The sequence below is a fragment of the Mytilus californianus genome, unplaced genomic scaffold (assembly GCF_021869535.1).
Source record: "Mytilus californianus isolate M0D057914Y unplaced genomic scaffold, xbMytCali1.0.p SCAF_5, whole genome shotgun sequence".
NCBI classification, from domain to species: Eukaryota; Metazoa; Mollusca; class Bivalvia; order Mytilida; family Mytilidae; genus Mytilus; species Mytilus californianus.
Genome location: NW_026262701.1, coordinates 25499070 through 25517424, shown reverse-complemented (window position 1 = coordinate 25517424; position 18355 = coordinate 25499070). Strand labels below are relative to the sequence as shown.

General features: G+C 33.6%; 1 long non-coding RNA gene and 17 other non-coding genes across 18 annotated transcripts; all 18 read left to right on the top strand.

Annotated features, from left to right (window-relative positions):
• Positions 1-1688: 1688 nt before the first annotated feature.
• Positions 1689-1806, top strand: LOC127703369 (U5 spliceosomal RNA). The gene has a single exon (XR_007982966.1). It is a non-coding gene; the product is annotated as a U5 spliceosomal RNA (small nuclear RNA).
• A 650-nt stretch (positions 1807-2456) lies between these two features.
• On the top strand, positions 2457-2574 carry LOC127703355 (U5 spliceosomal RNA). Its single transcript, XR_007982952.1, has one exon. It is a non-coding gene; the product is annotated as a U5 spliceosomal RNA (small nuclear RNA).
• A 650-nt stretch (positions 2575-3224) lies between these two features.
• Positions 3225-3342, top strand: LOC127703368 (U5 spliceosomal RNA). Its single transcript, XR_007982965.1, has one exon. It is a non-coding gene; the product is annotated as a U5 spliceosomal RNA (small nuclear RNA).
• Positions 3343-3992: 650 nt separating this feature from the next.
• Positions 3993-4110, top strand: LOC127703367 (U5 spliceosomal RNA). The gene has a single exon (XR_007982964.1). It is a non-coding gene; the product is annotated as a U5 spliceosomal RNA (small nuclear RNA).
• A 650-nt stretch (positions 4111-4760) lies between these two features.
• On the top strand, positions 4761-4878 carry LOC127703365 (U5 spliceosomal RNA). The gene has a single exon (XR_007982962.1). It is a non-coding gene; the product is annotated as a U5 spliceosomal RNA (small nuclear RNA).
• Positions 4879-5528: 650 nt separating this feature from the next.
• Positions 5529-5646, top strand: LOC127703327 (U5 spliceosomal RNA). The gene has a single exon (XR_007982928.1). It is a non-coding gene; the product is annotated as a U5 spliceosomal RNA (small nuclear RNA).
• A 648-nt stretch (positions 5647-6294) lies between these two features.
• On the top strand, positions 6295-6412 carry LOC127703363 (U5 spliceosomal RNA). Its single transcript, XR_007982961.1, has one exon. It is a non-coding gene; the product is annotated as a U5 spliceosomal RNA (small nuclear RNA).
• Positions 6413-7062: 650 nt separating this feature from the next.
• Positions 7063-7180, top strand: LOC127703325 (U5 spliceosomal RNA). Its single transcript, XR_007982925.1, has one exon. It is a non-coding gene; the product is annotated as a U5 spliceosomal RNA (small nuclear RNA).
• A 650-nt stretch (positions 7181-7830) lies between these two features.
• LOC127703362 (U5 spliceosomal RNA) lies at positions 7831-7948 on the top strand. The gene has a single exon (XR_007982960.1). It is a non-coding gene; the product is annotated as a U5 spliceosomal RNA (small nuclear RNA).
• Positions 7949-8598: 650 nt separating this feature from the next.
• On the top strand, positions 8599-8716 carry LOC127703324 (U5 spliceosomal RNA). The gene has a single exon (XR_007982924.1). It is a non-coding gene; the product is annotated as a U5 spliceosomal RNA (small nuclear RNA).
• Positions 8717-9366: 650 nt separating this feature from the next.
• On the top strand, positions 9367-9484 carry LOC127703361 (U5 spliceosomal RNA). The gene has a single exon (XR_007982959.1). It is a non-coding gene; the product is annotated as a U5 spliceosomal RNA (small nuclear RNA).
• A 650-nt stretch (positions 9485-10134) lies between these two features.
• Positions 10135-10252, top strand: LOC127703360 (U5 spliceosomal RNA). The gene has a single exon (XR_007982958.1). It is a non-coding gene; the product is annotated as a U5 spliceosomal RNA (small nuclear RNA).
• A 650-nt stretch (positions 10253-10902) lies between these two features.
• On the top strand, positions 10903-11020 carry LOC127703359 (U5 spliceosomal RNA). Its single transcript, XR_007982957.1, has one exon. It is a non-coding gene; the product is annotated as a U5 spliceosomal RNA (small nuclear RNA).
• Positions 11021-11670: 650 nt separating this feature from the next.
• LOC127703358 (U5 spliceosomal RNA) lies at positions 11671-11788 on the top strand. Its single transcript, XR_007982955.1, has one exon. It is a non-coding gene; the product is annotated as a U5 spliceosomal RNA (small nuclear RNA).
• Positions 11789-12438: 650 nt separating this feature from the next.
• LOC127703323 (U5 spliceosomal RNA) lies at positions 12439-12556 on the top strand. The gene has a single exon (XR_007982923.1). It is a non-coding gene; the product is annotated as a U5 spliceosomal RNA (small nuclear RNA).
• Positions 12557-13206: 650 nt separating this feature from the next.
• LOC127703328 (U5 spliceosomal RNA) lies at positions 13207-13324 on the top strand. The gene has a single exon (XR_007982929.1). It is a non-coding gene; the product is annotated as a U5 spliceosomal RNA (small nuclear RNA).
• Positions 13325-13974: 650 nt separating this feature from the next.
• LOC127703357 (U5 spliceosomal RNA) lies at positions 13975-14092 on the top strand. Its single transcript, XR_007982954.1, has one exon. It is a non-coding gene; the product is annotated as a U5 spliceosomal RNA (small nuclear RNA).
• A 230-nt stretch (positions 14093-14322) lies between these two features.
• LOC127700982 (uncharacterized) lies at positions 14323-15529 on the top strand. The gene is made up of 3 exons (XR_007981790.1): positions 14323-14557; positions 15080-15161; positions 15418-15529. It is a non-coding gene; the product is annotated as an uncharacterized LOC127700982 (long non-coding RNA).
• The last annotated feature ends 2826 nt before the right edge of the window (positions 15530-18355 follow it).

Genomic DNA, 18355 nt, shown 5'->3' with positions numbered 1-18355 from the left:
GTCAAGTCCAATATAAAGAAAGTGATTCACGGATTTCTTGGCGTGCGCCATGCGCCATGCTGCTCTTCTCTTCTCTGTATCGTTCCAGTTTTAGTTTATTTACAGCAAACTAGAGTATAGTGAAAGAAAATGTTTGTCCATCCAATAGTTTATTTTCTAAAGCTAAACGTGCCGTGCTTTGACAAAGCGACATATATTTTTTCATTACGCATAAGTTGTATAATCGTTATACTGTGTGTGTACATCGCTTTGGCTCCATTCGGTTGTAATATGATCATGTTTCTACAGAAAAAAATATGAAAAATCTGTCAAATTCAAAATTAGAAAACTTGGTTCTACGACATATATGTAGCATTTGTAGACACTTATTGAGTAGAATTTAGTCAGTGTTCCTGCCTGCCCTAAATAGAAGGGCGGCCCGCCCTTGGTGCCCTTACCCCCGCCCTTCTGCCCTCAAAAGTAAAAGAATGCACCCCTCTGCCTTTTAAAAAAAATAAAATTTCAAAATTTTATGCCTACCGGCGTTTCCGGTAAAATTGTTACCTGATTGTGTAACACTAATTAACTGACAATGGGATTAAGTTAAATACCTAATGCTTTGGCAGTTTTATCACCTTTGTTAATGATTGTTTACTGCTAATTAGTGGATTTAAGATGATTGAACAAATACTAGATATTTAATACAGAATGAAATGTCCACATGTTATCCATTTGTAATGTTTATGTACAGCATGTACACCTGAAAAAAATTATTTCAGAAGGCATAACATAAAAAATAAAATCTTAAACAATTTTAAATGCATACATAGTTTTGACTTAATTGGTAAAAAATGTTTTGTTTCATAACCATGAGTATGAAATTTAAAGAGGAATCAAAGAAATTTGTACTTTGAACATAACAAGATTCACTTCCTGTTTTTAATACTTCTTGTATTTTATAATCCTCTTGACATGGAGCACTCAACAAATTTATTTTTAACAATGATGGAGAAAAAAGTAACTGTTTATACTTTCTGCAATATATTATTGCATCAATATAAATATGATCATCTCCTGTCTCACCTGTTATATTTATAAAACTCCTTACTGAGGAGCACTTTGGTGTGCACTTAAAAATACTTTTTTGTAACAATTTAAAAGATAATAAATAACTCTCAATAACATATATACTATATGTTTGAACAAGTAATTTAAATGTAGATAAATTTAATTACATTCAACATTCAATTTTGCATGTATAACTCCATCTTTCAAAACTACTTGTTTATTTTGGTATAAGTTATAAAACATTGAAATTTCTGATGATTATTTTCCATACCAAATGTACAAGTTTGTTTAGATTAACATCAGAATGAAATGCTTTGCTTCATGGTATGATAATTTGATGAAAAAAAATTCTTACTGGAACCAACATCAAGAACACATTAATTTCTAAATATGGTTTAAATACAACTAATGTTCTCCAGCTGAGCCTAGCAATATTCAAGGTAATTTATACACTTTCCAACACTGCCCTTAACATCTGGGTTATAACGCTAAAGTGCCCTTTCAGACAACTAGCACCCTTCTGCCCTGAGATTCAAGCTGGAACACTGTTAGTGATATTTGCAAAAAGTATATTTCGGCAAACACCTTGTCTCAGAAAATATTTATATTATGTAGTATACTTATTGTTAAAACATGTTGAGTTACTCTGGTTTCTCTTCAAACCACGAATATATCTTTCGCCTTTTACTAAAGATATCCGTGGAGAGGAACGATTAACGAGTCTATAGACAATTTCTCTACACCCACATTATGTGGGTAACATAAACAATTTGAAAAATCCAACTTGCTCCACCCCTCTTTTCATCGCTATAAATTTTCTATCACACTCTATTGAATAGAGCATAATATAGAAAAGGACACATGAATAAAATTCACAAAAGAAATTACTATTATGAGCTTAGGTCTAGTTAAGGGGAATAGGCAGTTGCAGAAGTTTGTCAAGTCCAATATAAAGAAAGTGATTCACGGATTTCTTGGCGTGCGCCATGCGCCATGCTGCTCTTCTCTTCTCTGTATCGTTCCAGTTTTAGTTTATTTACAGCAAACTAGAGTATAGTGAAAAAAAATGTTTGTCCATCCAATAGTTTATTTTCTAAAGCTAAACGTGCCGTGCTTTGACAAAGCGACATATATTTTTTCATTACGCATACGTTGTATAATCGTTATACTGTGTGTGTACATCGCTTTGGCTCCATTCGGTTGTAATATGATCATGTTTCTACAGAAAAAAATATGAAAAATCTGTCAAATTCAAAATTAGAAAACTTGGTTCTACGACATATATGTAGCATTTGTAGACACTTATTGAGTAGAATTTAGTGATATTTGCAAAAAGTATATTTCGGCAAACACCTTGTCTCAGAAAATATTTATATTATGTAGTATACTTATTGTTAAAACATGTTGAGTTACTCTGGTTTCTCTTCAAACCACGAATATATCTTTCGCCTTTTACTAAAGATATCCGTGAAGAGGAACGATTAACGAGTCTATAGACAATTTCTCTACACCCACATTATGTGGGTAACATAAACAATTTGAAAAATCCAGCTTGCTCCACCCCTCTTTTCATCGCTATAAATTTTCTATCACACTCTATTGAATAGAGCATAATATAGAAAAGGCCACATGAATAAAATTCACATAAGAAATTACTATTATGAGCTTAGGTCTAGTTAAGGGGAATAGGCAGTTGCAGAAGTTTGTCAAGTCCAATATAAAGAAAGTGATTCACGGATTTCTTGGCGTGCGCCATGCGCCATGCTGCTCTTCTCTTCTCTGTATCGTTCCAGTTTTAGTTTATTTACAGCAAACTAGAGTATAGTGAAAGAAAATGTTTGTCCATCCAATAGTTTATTTTCTAAAGCTAAACGTGCCGTGCTTTGACAAAGCGACATATATTTTTTCATTACGCATAAGTTGTATAATCGTTATACTGTGTGTGTACATCGCTTTGGCTCCATTCGGTTGTAATATGATCATGTTTCTACAGAAAAAAATATGAAAAATCTGTCAAATTCAAAATTAGAAAACTTGGTTCTACGACATATATGTAGCATTTGTAGACACTTATTGAGTAGAATTTAGTGATATTTGCAAAAAGTATATTTCGGCAAACACCTTGTCTCAGAAAATATTTATATTATGTAGTATACTTATTGTTAAAACATGTTGAGTTACTCTGGTTTCTCTTCAAACCACGAATATATCTTTCGCCTTTTACTAAAGATATCCGTGGAGAGGAACGATTAACGAGTCTATAGACAATTTCTCTACACCCACATTATGTGGGTAACATAAACAATTTGAAAAATCCAACTTGCTCCACCCCTCTTTTCATCGCTATAAATTTTCTATCACACTCTATTGAATAGAGCATAATATAGAAAAGGCCACATGAATAAAATTCACAAAAGAAATTACTATTATGAGCTTAGGTCTAGTTAAGGGGAATAGGCAGTTGCAGAAGTTTGTCAAGTCCAATATAAAGAAAGTGATTCACGGATTTCTTGGCGTGCGCCATGCGCCATGCTGCTCTTCTCTTCTCTGTATCGTTCCAGTTTTAGTTTATTTACAGCAAACTAGAGTATAGTGAAAGAAAATGTTTGTCCATCCAATAGTTTATTTTCTAAAGCTAAACGTGCCGTGCTTTGACAAAGCGACATATATTTTTTCATTACGCATACGTTGTATAATCGTTATACTGTGTGTGTACATCGCTTTGGCTCCATTCGGTTGTAATATGATCATGTTTCTACAGAAAAAAATATGAAAAATCTGTCAAATTCAAAATTAGAAAACTTGGTTCTACGACATATATGTAGCATTTGTAGACACTTATTGAGTAGAATTTAGTGATATTTGCAAAAAGTATATTTCGGCAAACACCTTGTCTCAGAAAATATTTATATTATGTAGTATACTTATTGTTAAAACATGATGAGTTACTCTGGTTTCTCTTCAAACCACGAATATATCTTTCGCCTTTTACTAAAGATATCCGTGGAGAGGAACGATTAACGAGTCTATAGACAATTTCTCTACACCCACATTATGTGGGTAACATAAACAATTTGAAAAATCCAGCTTGCTCCACCCCTCTTTTCATCGCTATAAATTTTCTATCACACTCTATTGAATAGAGCATAATATAGAAAAGGCCACATGAATAAAATTCACATAAGAAATTACTATTATGAGCTTAGGTCTAGTTAAGGGGAATAGGCAGTTGCAGAAGTTTGTCAAGTCCAATATAAAGAAAGTGATTCACGGATTTCTTGGCGTGCGCCATGCGCCATGCTGCTCTTCTCTTCTCTGTATCGTTCCAGTTTTAGTTTATTTACAGCAAACTAGAGTATAGTGAAAGAAAATGTTTGTCCATCCAATAGTTTATTTTCTAAAGCTAAACGTGCCGTGCTTTGACAAAGCGACATATATTTTTTCATTACGCATAAGTTGTATAATCGTTATACTGTGTGTGTACATCGCTTTGGCTCCATTCGGTTGTAATATGATCATGTTTCTACAGAAAAAAATATGAAAAATCTGTCAAATTCAAAATTAGAAAACTTGGTTCTACGACATATATGTAGCATTTGTAGACACTTATTGAGTAGAATTTAGTGATATTTGCAAAAAGTATATTTCGGCAAACACCTTGTCTCTGAAAATATTTATATTATGTAGTATACTTATTGTTAAAACATGTTGAGTTACTCTGGTTTCTCTTCAAACCACGAATATATCTTTCGCCTTTTACTAAAGATATCCGTGGAGAGGAACGATTAACGAGTCTATAGACAATTTCTCTACACCCACATTATGTGGGTAACATAAACAATTTGAAAAATCCAACTTGCTCCACCCCTCTTTTCATCGCTATAAATTTTCTATCACACTCTATTGAATAGAGCATAATATAGAAAAGGCCACATGAATAAAATTCACAAAAGAAATTACTATTATGAGCTTAGGTCTAGTTAAGGGGAATAGGCAGTTGCAGAAGTTTGTCAAGTCCAATATAAAGAAAGTGATTCACGGATTTCTTGGCGTGCGCCATGCGCCATGCTGCTCTTCTCTTCTCTGTATCGTTCCAGTTTTAGTTTATTTACAGCAAACTAGAGTATAGTGAAAGAAAATGTTTGTCCATCCAATAGTTTATTTTCTAAAGCTAAACGTGCCGTGCTTTGACAAAGCGACATATATTTTTTCATTACGCATACGTTGTATAATCGTTATACTGTGTGTGTACATCGCTTTGGCTCCATTCGGTTGTAATATGATCATGTTTCTACAGAAAAAAATATGAAAAATCTGTCAAATTCAAAATTAGAAAACTTGGTTCTACGACATATATGTAGCATTTGTAGACACTTATTGAGTAGAATTTAGTGATATTTGCAAAAAGTATATTTCGGCAAACACCTTGTCTCAGAAAATATTTATATTATGTAGTATACTTATTGTTAAAACATGTTGAGTTACTCTGGTTTCTCTTCAAACCACAAATATATCTTTCGCCTTTTCCTAAAGATATCCGTGGAGAGGAACGATTAACGAGTCTATAGACAATTTCTCTACACCCACATTATGTGGGTAACATAAACAATTTGAAAAATCCAGCTTGCTCCACCCCTCTTTTCATCGCTATAAATTTTCTATCACACTCTATTGAATAGAGCATAATATAGAAAAGGCCACATGAATAAAATTCACAAAAGAAATTACTATTATGAGCTTAGGTCTAGTTAAAGGGAATAGGCAGTTGCAGAAGTTTGTCAAGTCCAATATAACGAAAGTGATTCACGGATTTCTTGGCGTGCGCCATGCGCCATGCTGCTCTTCTCTTCTCTGTATCGTTCCAGTTTTAGTTTATTTACAGCAAACTAGAGTATAGTGAAAGAAAATGTTTGTCCATCCAATAGTTTATTTTCTAAAGCTAAACGTGCCGTGCTTTGACAAAGCGACATATATTTTTTCATTACGCATACGTTGTATAATCGTTATACTGTGTGTGTACATCGCTTTGGCTCCATTCGGTTGTAATATGATCATGTTTCTACAGAAAAAAATATGAAAAATCTGTCAAATTCAAAATTAGAAAACTTAGTTCTACGACATATATGTAGCATTTGTAGACACTTATTGAGTAGAATTTAGTGATATTTGCAAAATATATTTCGGCAAACACCTTGTCTCAGAAAATATTTATATTATGTAGTATACTTATTGTTAAAACATGTTGAGTTACTCTGGTTTCTCTTCAAACCACGAATATATCTTTCGCCTTTTACTAAAGATATCCGTGGAGAGGAACGATTAACGAGTCTATAGACAATTTCTCTACACCCACATTATGTGGGTAACATAAACAATTTGAAAAATCCAACTTGCTCCACCCCTCTTTTCATCGCTATAAATTTTCTATCACACTCTATTGAATAGAGCATAATATAGAAAAGGCCACATGAATAAAATTCACAAAAGAAATTACTATTATGAGCTTAGGTCTAGTTAAGGGGAATAGGCAGTTGCAGAAGTTTGTCAAGTCCAATATAAAGAAAGTGATTCACGGATTTCTTGGCGTGCGCCATGCGCCATGCTGCTCTTCTCTTCTCTGTATCGTTCCAGTTTTAGTTTATTTACAGCAAACTAGAGTATAGTGAAAGAAAATGTTTGTCCATCCAATAGTTTATTTTCTAAAGCTAAACGTGCCGTGCTTTGACAAAGCGACATATATTTTTTCATTACGCATACGTTGTATAATCGTTATACTGTGTGTGTACATCGCTTTGGCTCCATTCGGTTGTAATATGATCATGTTTCTACAGAAAAAAATATGAAAAGTCTGTCAAATTCAAAATTAGAAAACTTGGTTCTACGACATATATGTAGCATTTGTAGACACTTATTGAGTAGAATTTAGTGATATTTGCAAAAAGTATATTTCGGCAAACACCTTGTCTCAGAAAATATTTATATTATGTAGTATACTTATTGTTAAAACATGTTGAGTTACTATGGTTTCTCTTCAAACCACGAATATATCTTTCGCCTTTTACTAAAGATATCCGTGGAGAGGAACGATTAACGAGTCTATAGACAATTTCTCTACACCCACATTATGTGGGTAACATAAACAATTTGAAAAATCCAGCTTGCTCCACCCCTCTTTTCATCGCTATAAATTTTCTATCACACTCTATTGAATAGAGCATAATATAGAAAAGGCCACATGAATAAAATTCACATAAGAAATTACTATTATGAGCTTAGGTCTAGTTAAGGGGAATAGGCAGTTGCAGAAGTTTGTCAAGTCCAATATAAAGAAAGTGATTCACGGATTTCTTGGCGTGCGCCATGCGCCATGCTGCTCTTCTCTTCTCTGTATCGTTCCAGTTTTAGTTTATTTACAGCAAACTAGAGTATAGTGAAAGAAAATGTTTGTCCATCCAATAGTTTATTTTCTAAAGCTAAACGTGCCGTGCTTTGACAAAGCGACATATATTTTTTCATTACGCATAAGTTGTATAATCGTTATACTGTGTGTGTACATCGCTTTGGCTCCATTCGGTTGTAATATGATCATGTTTCTACAGAAAAAAATATGAAAAATCTGTCAAATTCAAAATTAGAAAACTTGGTTCTACGACATATATGTAGCATTTGTAGACACTTATTGAGTAGAATTTAGTGATATTTGCAAAAAGTATATTTCGGCAAACACCTTGTCTCAGAAAATATTTATATTATGTAGTATACTTATTGTTAAAACATGTTTAGTTACTCTGGTTTCTCTTCAAACCACGAATATATCTTTCGCCTTTTACTAAAGATATCCGTGGAGAGGAACGATTAACGAGTCTATAGACAATTTCTCTACACCCACATTATGTGGGTAACATAAACAATTTGAAAAATCCAACTTGCTCCACCCCTCTTTTCATCGCTATAAATTTTCTATCACACTCTATTGAATAGAGCATAATATAGAAAAGGCCACATGAATAAAATTCACAAAAGAAATTACTATTATGAGCTTAGGTCTAGTTAAGGGGAATAGGCAGTTGCAGAAGTTTGTCAAGTCCAATATAAAGAAAGTGATTCACGGATTTCTTGGCGTGCGCCATGCGCCATGCTGCTCTTCTCTTCTCTGTATCGTTCCAGTTTTAGTTTATTTACAGCAAACTAGAGTATAGTGAAAGAAAATGTTTGTCCATCCAATAGTTTATTTTCTAAAGCTAAACGTGCCGTGCTTTGACAAAGCGACATATATTTTTTCATTACGCATACGTTGTATAATCGTTATACTGTGTGTGTACATCGCTTTGGCTCCATTCGGTTGTAATATGATCATGTTTCTACAGAAAAAAATATGAAAAGTCTGTCAAATTCAAAATTAGAAAACTTGGTTCTACGACATATATGTAGCATTTGTAGACACTTATTGAGTAGAATTTAGTGATATTTGCAAAAAGTATATTTCGGCAAACACCTTGTCTCAGAAAATATTTATATTATGTAGTATACTTATTGTTAAAACATGTTGAGTTACTATGGTTTCTCTTCAAACCACGAATATATCTTTCGCCTTTTACTAAAGATATCCGTGGAGAGGAACGATTAACGAGTCTATAGACAATATTTCTACACCCACATTATGTGGGTAACATAAACAATTTGAAAAATCCAGCTTGCTCCACCCCTCTTTTCATCGCTATAAATTTTCTATCACACTCTATTGAATAGAGCATAATATAGAAAAGGCCACATGAATAAAATTCACATAAGAAATTACTATTATGAGCTTAGGTCTAGTTAAGGGGAATAGGCAGTTGCAGAAGTTTGTCAAGTCCAATATAAAGAAAGTGATTCACGGATTTCTTGGCGTGCGCCATGCGCCATGCTGCTCTTCTCTTCTCTGTATCGTTCCAGTTTTAGTTTATTTACAGCAAACTAGAGTATAGTGAAAGAAAATGTTTGTCCATCCAATAGTTTATTTTCTAAAGCTAAACGTGCCGTGCTTTGACAAAGCGACATATATTTTTTCATTACGCATAAGTTGTATAATCGTTATACTGTGTGTGTACATCGCTTTGGCTCCATTCGGTTGTAATATGATCATGTTTCTACAGAAAAAAATATGAAAAATCTGTCAAATTCAAAATTAGAAAACTTGGTTCTACGACATATATGTAGCATTTGTAGACACTTATTGAGTAGAATTTAGTGATATTTGCAAAAAGTATATTTCGGCAAACACCTTGTCTCAGAAAATATTTATATTATGTAGTATACTTATTGTTAAAACATGTTGAGTTACTCTGGTTTCTCTTCAAACCACGAATATATCTTTCGCCTTTTACTAAAGATATCCGTGGAGAGGAACGATTAACGAGTCTATAGACAATTTCTCTACACCCACATTATGTGGGTAACATAAACAATTTGAAAAATCCAACTTGCTCCACCCCTCTTTTCATCGCTATAAATTTTCTATCACACTCTATTGAATAGAGCATAATATAGAAAAGGCCACATGAATAAAATTCACAAAAGAAATTACTATTATGAGCTTAGGTCTAGTTAAGGGGAATAGGCAGTTGCAGAAGTTTGTCAAGTCCAATATAAAGAAAGTGATTCACGGATTTCTTGGCGTGCGCCATGCGCCATGCTGCTCTTCTCTTCTCTGTATCGTTCCAGTTTTAGTTTATTTACAGCAAACTAGAGTATAGTGAAAGAAAATGTTTGTCCATCCAATAGTTTATTTTCTAAAGCTAAACGTGCCGTGCTTTGACAAAGCGACATATATTTTTTCATTACGCATACGTTGTATAATCGTTATACTGTGTGTGTACATCGCTTTGGCTCCATTCGGTTGTAATATGATCATGTTTCTACAGAAAAAAATATGAAAAATCTGTCAAATTCAAAATTAGAAAACTTGGTTCTACGACATATATGTAGCATTTGTAGACACTTATTGAGTAGAATTTAGTGATATTTGCAAAAAGTATATTTCGGCAAACACCTTGTCTCAGAAAATATTTATATTATGTAGTATACTTATTGTTAAAACATGTTGAGTTACTCTGGTTTCTCTTCAAACCACGAATATATCTTTCGCCTTTTACTAAAGATATCCGTGGAGAGGAACGATTAACGAGTCTATAGACAATTTCTCTACACCCACATTATGTGGGTAACATAAACAATTTGAAAAATCCAGCTTGCTCCACCCCTCTTTTCATCGCTATAAATTTTCTATCACACTCTATTGAAAAGAGCATAATATAGAAAAGGCCACATGAATAAAATTCACATAAGAAATTACTATTATGAGCTTAGGTCTAGTTAAGGGGAATAGGCAGTTGCAGAAGTTTGTCAAGTCCAATATAAAGAAAGTGATTCACGGATTTCTTGGCGTACGCCATGCGCCATGCTGCTCTTCTCTTCTCTGTATCGTTCCAGTTTTAGTTTATTTACAGCAAACTAGAGTATAGTGAAAGAAAATGTTTGTCCATCCAATAGTTTATTTTCTAAAGCTAAACGTGCCGTGCTTTGACAAAGCGACATATATTTTTTCATTACGCATAAGTTGTATAATCGTTATACTGTGTGTGTACATCGCTTTGGCTCCATTCGGTTGTAATATGATCATGTTTCTACAGAAAAAAATATGAAAAATCTGTCAAATTCAAAATTAGAAAACTTGGTTCTACGACATATATGTAGCATTTGTAGACACTTATTGAGTAGAATTTAGTGATATTTGCAAAAAGTATATTTCGGCAAACACCTTGTCTCAGAAAATATTTATATTATGTAGTATACTTATTGTTAAAACATGTTGAGTTACTCTGGTTTCTCTTCAAACCACGAATATATCTTTCGCCTTTTACTAAAGATATCCGTGGAGAGGAACGATTAACGAGTCTATAGACAATTTCTCTACACCCACATTATGTGGGTAACATAAACAATTTGAAAAATCCAACTTGCTCCACCCCTCTTTTCATCGCTATAAATTTTCTATCACACTCTATTGAATAGAGCATAATATAGAAAAGGCCACATGAATAAAATTCACAAAAGAAATTACTATTATGAGCTTAGGTCTAGTTAAGGGGAATAGGCAGTTGCAGAATTTTGTCAAGTCCAATATAAAGAAAGTGATTCACGGATTTCTTGGCGTGCGCCATGCGCCATGCTGCTCTTCTCTTCTCTGTATCGTTCCAGTTTTAGTTTATTTACAGCAAACTAGAGTATAGTGAAAGAAAATGTTTGTCCATCCAATAGTTTATTTTCTAAAGCTAAACGTGCCGTGCTTTGACAAAGCGACATATATTTTTTCATTACGCATACGTTGTATAATCGTTATACTGTGTGTGTACATCGCTTTGGCTCCATTCGGTTGTAATATGATCATGTTTCTACAGAAAAAAATATGAAAAATCTGTCAAATTCAAAATTAGAAAACTTGGTTCTACGACATATATGTAGCATTTGTAGACACTTATTGAGTAGAATTTAGTGATATTTGCAAAAAGTATATTTCGGCAAACACCTTGTCTCAGAAAATATTTATATTATGTAGTATACTTATTGTTAAAACATGTTGAGTTACTCTGGTTTCTCTTCAAACCACGAATATATCTTTCGCCTTTTACTAAAGATATCCGTGGAGAGGAACGATTAACGAGTCTATAGACAATTTCTCTACACCCACATTATGTGGGTAAAATAAACAATTTGAAAAATCCAGCTTGCTCCACCCCTCTTTTCATCGCTATAAATTTTCTATCACACTCTATTGAATAGAGCATAATATAGAAAAGGCCACATGAATAAAATTCACAAAAGAAATTACTATTATGAGCTTAGGTCTAGTTAAGGGGAATAGGCAGTTGCAGAAGTTTGTCAAGTCCAATATAAAGAAAGTGATTCACGGATTTCTTGGCGTACGCCATGCGCCATGCTGCTCTTCTCTTCTCTGTATCGTTCCAGTTTTAGTTTATTTACAGCAAACTAGAGTATAGTGAAAGAAAATGTTTGTCCATCCAATAGTTTATTTTCTAAAGCTAAACGTGCCGTGCTTTGACAAAGCGACATATATTTTTTCATTACGCATAAGTTGTATAATCGTTATACTGTGTGTGTACATCGCTTTGGCTCCATTCGGTTGTAATATGATCATGTTTCTACAGAAAAAAATATGAAAAATCTGTCAAATTCAAAATTAGAAAACTTGGTTCTACGACATATATGTAGCATTTGTAGACACTTATTGAGTAGAATTTAGTGATATTTGCAAAAAGTATATTTCGGCAAACACCTTGTCTCAGAAAATATTTATATTATGTAGTATACTTATTGTTAAAACATGTTGAGTTACTCTGGTTTCTCTTCAAACCACGAATATATCTTTCGCCTTTTACTAAAGATATTCGTGGAGAGGAACGATTAACGAGTCTATAGACAATTTCTCTACACCCACATTATGTGGGTAACATAAACAATTTGAAAAATCCAACTTGCTCCACCCCTCTTTTCATCGCTATAAATTTTCTATCACACTCTATTGAATAGAGCATAATATAGAAAAGGCCACATGAATAAAATTCACAAAAGAAACTACTATTATGAGCTTAGGTCTAGTTAAGGGGAATAGGCAGTTGCAGAAGTTTGTCAAGTCCAATATAAAGAAAGTGATTCACGGATTTCTTGGCGTGCGCCATGCGCCATGCTGCTCTTCTCTTCTCTGTATCGTTCCAGTTTTAGTTTATTTACAGCAAACTAGAGTATAGTGAAAGAAAATGTTTGTCCATCCAATAGTTTATTTTCTAAAGCTAAACGTGCCGTGCTTTGACAAAGCGACATATATTTTTTCATTACGCATACGTTGTATAATCGTTATACTGTGTGTGTACATCGCTTTGGCTCCATTCGGTTGTAATATGATCATGTTTCTACAGAAAAAAATATGAAAAATCTGTCAAATTCAAAATTAGAAAACTTGGTTGTACGACATATATGTAGCATTTGTAGACACTTATTGAGTAGAATTTAGTGATATTTGCAAAAAGTATATTTCGGCAAACACCTTGTCTCAGAAAATATTTATATTATGTAGTATACTTATTGTTTAAACATGTTGAGTTACTCTGGTTTCTCTTCAAACCACGAATATATCTTTCGCCTTTTACTAGGGATATCCGTGGAGAGGAACGATTAACGAGTCTATAGACAATTTCTCTACACCCACATTATGTGGGTAACATAAACAATTAGAAAAATCCAGCTTGCTCCACCCCTCTTTTCATCGCTATAAATTTTCTATCACATTTTATTGAATAGAGCATAATATAGAAAAGGCCACATGAATAAAATTCACAAAAGAAATTACTATTATGAGCTTAGGTCTAGTTAAGGGGAATAGGCAGTTGCAGAAGTTTGTCAAGTCCAATATAAAGAAAGTGATTCACGGATTTCTTGGCGTGCGCCATGCGCCATGCTGCTCTTCTCTTCTCTGTATCGTTCCAGTTTTAGTTTATTTACAGCAAACTAGAGTATAGTGAAAGAAAATGTTTGTCCATCCAATAGTTTATTTTCTAAAGCTAAACGTGCCGTGCTTTGACAAAGCGACATATATTTTTTCATTACGCATACGTTGTATAATCGTTATACTGTGTGTGTACATCGCTTTGGCTCCATTCGGTTGTAATATGATCATGTTTCTACAGAAAAAAATATGAAAAATCTGTCAAATTCAAAATTAGAAAACTTGGTTCTACGACATATATGTAGCATTTGTAGACACTTATTGAGTAGAATTTAGTGATATTTGCAAAAAGTATATTTCGGCAAACACCTTGTCTCAGAAAATATTTATATTATGTAGTATACTTATTGTTAAAACATGTTGAGTTACTCTGGTTTCTCTTCAAACCACGAATATATCTTTCGCCTTTTACTAAAGATATCCGTGGAGAGGAACGATTAACGAGTCTATAGACAATTTCTCTACACCCACATTATGTGGGTAACATAAACAATTTGAAAAATCCAGCTTGCTCCACCCCTCTTTTCATCGCTATAAATTTTCTATCACACTGTAAAAATTGTGCTTAGAATTTAAACGTGTTGCAAGACTTATGTGCTTAGGAAAGTTTTTAATTTCTAAATATAAAAAAATAAACATGTTTTGGCTCTCAGCACTTCGCAATAAACATGTTTTGGCTCTCGGCACTTTTCAATAAATATGTTGCTGTGCTAAACATGTTTAGCTACTTTGTCAAGTATATAAAGCTAAACGTGTTTAAATTCTAAGCACTTTCAATATTTAGACACTTTCCTAAACACGTTTAGAATTACAACACATTTAGGCCGAATACGGCATTCATATCACGTGCTAATTTTTGAGCGGGAAGAAGAAACAAAGAACCCGAAGTCAAAGGCCACGCTGTTTACTTCTGACCATAACTGACCGTAACTTGACTGTTTCAGAAAGGTAAGGAGTTATGATTATACTGTCTTTTATTTTGTACTGCCAATTTTAAATGATTATTGACAGTCATAAGCATTATTTACAAGTACACTACCGTATAGTCAATGCAGGAGAGAAAAGGGGGTACCAATCCACGAAACAAGTGCTTGTAAGAGCTTTAAGTGTTCAAACTATCTTGTGTATAGATGATAAGAGTTGTTTAATGTTCTATCATGCAAGTTTGCATTTATTTTTTTATTTATATATGTTCTTGGAAAGGAGTTTGTGAGGATAATTTTCGTTCGGTACTCCTCGGCAGATTATAATGGAACATGAAGGGTAGCGGAATCTGCCGAGTCTTATCAGGATGAGGTGCATCATTCGCAAATCCAGTGTCATATCGAGTTCATTGTTTTCGTAAGCACTTCCGATATGCACAATCAACATTTCCTCAAAATAAATAGAAAGATGCTTGTTTATTTCAATAGTTATAAGCGGTTGTGATTTTTTTTATAATTTTATTGATATGTATTGTTTTTTTTCTAGATGAGAGAAGTGCAGAGGAAATCATCATCTGTCTTGGCATGCTAAAAGAGGAGATAAAGAACAGTAGCAAATATGCTGCTAGGTAAGAATCAAAAGTGTATTTGATTTTAAAAATGCCAATATATATTTGATCAAATGAATAATATTAAGCATGAAAAGAAGTTTTATATTAAAAAATATCAATTGATTCATCAGTAAATTTATGTTTTTATACCACGGTCCTAATGTTGTTATCTGGATCTTAAATCCTGCTTTTACTTTTTGGTGTTGTAGTTCGTATTCTTATATTTTTAGATTAATTCTACTTAGTTACTTATCAATATTTTTCTATATTTCAGGCCATTGACCAGCAGTTGGGTACTAAGAAAGGAGAAGCTCTTATTGACCTGTAAAATGAAAACAGGACATTTTCAAATTGTTTTGTTGTAGGGATGGGGTACAAGTAGAAGATTGGTCAATGCATGTACCTTGATATGAATTTATTTTTGATTGTGTTCAATGATAAACTGGAAATAAATGATAATATAAATTCCTTTGTTTTATATGTTGTAATTTTGTTTTTAAAGCTAGAATTAGTATAATGATAATTTCATTTCAAAAGTTCTAGACTGTTTTACGAATATTTGAAATGAAGAAAAAATGCAATAGTCGAATGACGTGAATTGAATTAAAGAAAAAAACTCATTGAGATTGAAAAGGTATTGGTCACATTCAATTTGATATGGAAATTCCAGTTTCTTAGTTTGATGCATTGGCTCCTTTTTGTGATGGTATGAAAACCTGTTTTATTGAGAGCTATCATACGTTTTACAGTCAAGCCTTTCGGAATATTAGTTTAATTGGGGCCTAATGAAGTAACGGCTTCTCACAATAAAATGATAAACATGTTTCTTCACGACCCTTTATGGTCTAAACATGTTTACATTCAAAACACTTCACAGCTAAACGTGTTTCCAGACAAACCAATTCTCAGCTAAACATGTTTCCAGATAAAACAATTCACAACTAAACATGTTAACAGTCTAAGCACTTTTTAGCTAAACGTGTTTCTAGTCTAAACGCTTTACAGCTAAACATGATTACAGTCTAAGCACTTTATAGCTTGACACGTTTAGGCTGTTAGCACATTAAATATTATACATGTTTAGATTGAAAACATGTCAAAAATCGGTTTCATAAATGTGTTTAGGAAAGTGTTTAGGCTCTAAACACATTTTTAGAGTGCACACTCTATTGAATAGAGCATAATATAGAAAAGGCCACATGAATAAAATTCACAAAAGAAATTACTATTATGAGCTTAGGTCTAGTTAAGGGGAATAGGCAGTTGCAGAAGTTTGTCAAGTCCACTATAAAGAAAGTGATTCACGGATTTCTTGGCGTGCGCCATGCGCCATGCTGCTCTTCTCTGTATCGTTCCAGTTTTAGTTTATTCACAGCAAACTAGAGTATAGTGAAAGAAAATGTTTGTCCATCCAATAGTTTATTTTCTAAAGCTAAACGCGCAGTAAAAGAAAAATTTGGACCATTTTAAAGAGATTGTGACGGTCAACGACTATATAGGTGTTGTAGAGGAGACATTGGCGCATCGTTTAAGAAAATCTCCAGAGCGGTTTATGTTAGAAAATCTGAAGTGACGGTTAAAAAACTGAAATTGTGAAATTGACAAAATGAAATTAGGGGGGTAGGCCAATTGAAGTTAATTTTGGACCAATTTCAAGAGTTGTGACGGGCAACGACTATATAGGTGTTGTAGAGGAGACAATGGCGCATCGTTTAAGAAAATCGCCAGAGTGGTTTATGTTCGAAAATCTGAAGTTACGGTTAAAAAACTGAAAATTTGATTATGAAATTGACAAAATGAGATTAGGGGGTAGGGCACTAAAAGAAAAATTTGGACCATTTTAAAGAGATTGTGACGGTCAACGACTATATAGGTGTTGTAGAGGAGACATTGGCGCATCGTTTAAGAAAATCTCCAGAGCGGTTTATGTTCGAAAATCTGAATATAGGGTTAAAAAACGGAAATTGTGAAATTGACAAAGTGAGATTAGGGGGGTAGGCCAATTTAAGTTAATTTTGGACCAATTTCAAGAGATTGTGACGGGCAACGACTATATAGGTGTTGTAGAGGAGACATTGGCGCATCGTTTAGGAAAATCTCCAGAGTGGTTTATGTTCGAAAATCTGAAGTTACGGTTAAAAAACTGAAAATTTTATTGTGAAATTGACAATATGAGATTAGGGGGGTAAGGCACTAAAAGAAAAATTTGGACCATTTTAAAGAGATTGTGACGGCAACAACTTTATAGGTGTTGTAGAGGAGACATTGGCGCATCGTTTAAGAAAATCTCCAGAGTGGTTTATGTTAGAAAATCTGAAGTGACGGTTAAAAAACTGAAATTGTGAAATTGACAAAATGAAATTAGGGGGGTAGGCCAATTGACGTTAATTTTGGACCAATTTCAAGAGATTGTGACGGGCAACGACTATATAGGTGTTGTAGAGGAGACAATGGCGCATTGTTTAAGAAAATCGCCAGAGTGGTTTATGTTCGAAAATCTGAAGTTACGGTTAAAAAACTGAAAATTTTATTGTGAAATTGACAAAATGAGATTAGGGGGTAGGGCACTAAAAGAAAAATTTGGACCATTTTAAAGAGATTGTGACGGTCAACGACTATATAGGTGTTGTAGAGGAGACATTGGCGGATCGTTTAAGAAAATCTCCAGAGTGGTTTTTGTTCGCAAATCTGAAGTTACGGTTAAAAAACTGAAATTATGAAATTGACAAAATGAGATTAGGGGGGTAGGCCAATTGAAGTTAATTTTGGACCAATTTCAAGAGATTGTGACTGGCAACGACTTTATAGGTGTTGTAGAGGAGACAATGGCTCATCGTTTAAGAAAATCTCCAGAGTGGTTTATGTTCGAAAATCTGAAGTTACGGTTAAAAAACTGAAATTGTGAAATTGACAAAATGAGATTAGAGGGGTAGGCCAATTAAAGCTAGTTTTGGACCAATTTCAAGAGATTGTGACGGGCAACGACTATATAGGTGTTGTAGAAGAGAAAATGGCCCGTCGATTAAGAAAATCTCCAGAGTGGTTTATGTTCGAAAATCTGAAGTTACGGTTAAAAAACTGAAAATTTTATTGTGAAATTGACAAAATGAGATTAGGGGGAAGGGCACTAAAAGAAAAATTTGGACCATTTTAAAGAGATTGTGACGGTCAACGACTATATAGGTGTTGTAGAGGAGACATTGGCGGATCGT